The sequence below is a fragment of the Diplotaxodon limnothrissa genome, linkage group LG13 (assembly GCF_057381915.1).
Source record: "Diplotaxodon limnothrissa isolate DT_005_m linkage group LG13, D_limnothrissa_male_GT1.1, whole genome shotgun sequence".
NCBI classification, from domain to species: domain Eukaryota; kingdom Metazoa; phylum Chordata; class Actinopteri; order Cichliformes; family Cichlidae; genus Diplotaxodon; species Diplotaxodon limnothrissa.
In genome coordinates, this window is record NC_140608.1 from 17411488 (window position 1) to 17414816 (window position 3329).

At 41.9% G+C, this 3329-nt stretch overlaps 1 long non-coding RNA gene across 1 annotated transcript; it reads right to left on the reverse strand.

The window, feature by feature from the left end:
• Positions 1 to 1100: 1100 nt before the first annotated feature.
• On the reverse strand, positions 1101 to 2131 carry LOC146620122 (uncharacterized). Its single transcript, XR_014906670.1, has 3 exons — positions 2001 to 2131; positions 1653 to 1719; positions 1101 to 1485 (listed from the first exon to the last, which is right to left on the reverse strand). It is a non-coding gene; the product is annotated as an uncharacterized LOC146620122 (long non-coding RNA).
• Between the last annotated feature and the right edge of the window lie 1198 nt (positions 2132 to 3329).

A 3329-nucleotide genomic window follows, 5' to 3' on the forward strand; every position in this document is an offset into this window, starting at 1 on the left:
TCATTTTCAGAATCATTTTCTGTAGAACAACCTGTCACATTGCTGTGGAGGACTTTCAGCCCACTGTTCTTTACGGTGTTGCTTCAGTTTATTGAGGTTTGCAGACATTCATTTATGCACGTTTATTAGTTTGAAGCCTGGACTTTGGGCCATTATAACACTTTGATTCTTAATCTTTTTCAGCCTTTATGTTGAGGGTGTGCTTGGAATAGTTGCTCTCTTGCGTCACCCAGTTTGGGTCAAGCTGTTGGACAAATGGCCTCACATTTGACGATAGCAGTGTTTCCCAACCAGTGTGCCGCAGCACATAGGTGTGCCATGAGAAATGATCAGGTGTGACGTGGAAGATTATCCGTTTCCACCTGATTAGTAGATCGGAGTGACCCATCGCTTAGACCAAACAATTAGATTCTCTTCCACTAGAGGGCGGTACAACTACTTGCTCTAAATAAATGGGTTGCCAACTGCCAGTAAAACATAACAGTCACGCTGTGAGATGCAGTGTGTAAAAGCAATAGATAAATATTTGAAATGAAAAAGTAGTCAATCTGGGGAAAATTCCGGCGCAGAAGAAGGCCCTAGCATGATCAGTGGTTAGAAGAAAGCAAAAAAGGAATACTGGGGATAAACCGAGCCAATTCCACTGTACCTGGTGCACAGGGAAAAATTATGAAGCTGCTTTTTGTGACATTTTTGTTTGGCGGTGTGCCGTGTGATTTTTCTAATGTGAAATATGTGCTCCAAAAGGTTGGGAAACACTGGACTATAGAATACTTTGGTAGTCAGAGGAGTTCATGGCCAACTGATTGCCTAGGTAATGTGGTCAAGTCATCACCTCCTCCACCACCATGGCAACGGTTTGTGCAGTGTTTGTGATGCTGTGTTTGGTTTGGTTTTTGACAAAGATTTGCACTGTCCATTATAGCGAAAGCTCTCAACTTTGGTCTTGTCTGCCCAAAGGTCTTTATTCAGACAAATGTAACACCCCTTTCAACACTTGGGATACAGATTTAAATGGTTACCTGTGTGTTGGGCCAATAGCTGAGGTTCGACTACTGGAGCAGTGGATGACTAATGAAACGCTCTGAGAACTTGGTTTGATCAATTTGTATTCACAATTAAAGAATCTTACATACATACAATGAAAACAATAACAGTACATGAAAGGAAAAATTGGGCCCAAGTCACGGAAAATAATAAACAAAACACACACAACCCCGGGGGATTTGACTCAGTCTCTCTCTCTCGTGTCAGCCGACACCCTTAAGTGTGAGTCCAGCAATGAGGATTCTCTTTGCAGGATGTGCAAAGGAGGAATGACGTGCAAATCTGTCCTACCACTTAAGTAGAGTTTGTACAGTTCACAGTTCGTCCAAAGAATTTAGTTCTCTTCCTAGAGCAATCATCTCAAGGGTCCTGGAGGGGTGGCTCGCCATCTTTGGACTGGATCATCACTGAACTGTACGCCCAAGTAAAAAACCTGACCTGTATAACACAGTCAGAATAACATTCAAAAATCTATATTTAGTCATTTATACATATATCCTTTCTTATGTTTCGTTCATACATACTAACAAATTTGCATTTTACCTTTCCAGTATACAGAAAGAACGACAGAATATTCCAAAACATAGACAATGATAACTTCTTACCAAAGTAACCAATAAAATGGACTCTCCTGGAGCTTCAAAATGGCGATGGTGAAGCGTTGTAGCACAACTACAAAGAAACATAACCCCATTTTCTTTAAACTGTATTCACCTCACAATGAACGCAATTAAGGATTGATATAGGAACATATCAACATCTACAGCATACATATGACTTACAATCTTTACATGCATCGTCATAGGAAGCTAACAAACTCTAACATACAGTTTAATCCTCACAATCACACATGTACAGCCACATGGCTAATAGCAATAGCCGCGATAGCCGCTAGCATGTCATCGTTAGTGGCTTAAACTCACAATATTCTTGTTCACAACAAATTAACTCACCCAGAAGAATCCGAGCAGTAACAAACTCCTTTCTGGGTAACAACAATTCCTAGATAGCTTATTTCCACCGTACAGGATAAAAACAACCACGCTTTCCACTTGGAAAAACGGACTTTTCTTCCTCTCCCTCTCTCCTGATATCCGTAGCTGCTATGCAGTGAACGGCAGGAGGCGGTACTTCCCCCTGTATACTTCAAGGACCATCAGGACATTATAGACATCTTCTATTTTATTAATTCTCAACAAAATAATTTAACTTAATAAAACTTAACAGTGAACTCAAAATACTAACATCACTCATAACACACTAGAACCCCTTAGTAACTCTCCAGGGTTACACAAAACTTTGCAAACCTAAGCTGTGGTGCCATGTTCTTTAAGAGAGAAAAGATTTTCTCTCAGAAACCCTCTCAAACAAGCCATTCTTGTTCAGTCTTTTTCTAGTTGTACTGTCATGAACATTAACATTTATTGTGCTAACAGAGCCCTGTAGATGTAGCTGTTTATCCATCCATCCAAACATCTTCTCCCGCTTATCTGAGGCCAGGTCATGCGGGCAGCAGCCTAAGCAGAGAAGCTCAGACCTCACTCTCCTCAGCCACCTCCTCCAGCTTGTTTGGGGGAACACCAAGGCTTTCCCAGGCCAGCCGAGAGATGAAATCTCTCCAGCGTGTCCTGGGTCTGCCCCGGGGCCTCCTCCAGGTGCGACATGCCTGGATCACCTCACCCAGGAAGCGCCCAGGAGGCATCCTTGTCAGATGCCTGAACCACCTCAACTGGCTCCTTTCGATGTGGAGGAGCAGCGGCTCTCTCTGAGGCCAGCCACCCTTTGGAGGAAGCTCATTTCCGCAGCTGTAGCTGTTTAGTTTTCTGAAATTTCTCAGTCTAAATTTGCTGGGACATCCACTCCTGGGAGTATGTTTAACACACACCTGAATGCTTCAGACCAGCAAAGTGCCGAAACCTGCGCTTTTATAGAGGTGGTTGTAAGACTTGCAGATAATCAGCTATTCAAATGTATTTGTTTAGCATCACAGGGCTGCTACTTTCCCTCGTAATTTCTGTGGAAGGAAGAGTTCTGTAAAAATATTTTCTCAGGAAAAATGTTTGTGTTCCTATTTTTATTTTGTTCATTTCATTTTCTACATTTATCACATTTAGCAGAGCGCGTAACTCTTTGAAGAGTCACTTTTCACCTTGCCACTGAGACAGAAACTGAATATTGCAATGAAAACAAACGAGTAAAGGTGAGAAAGGTTTAGCTTTAAGCTCATGACGCTCATTAACGAAATCATCTGTTAAGAGATTTCATTTGTCATTACTGCATCA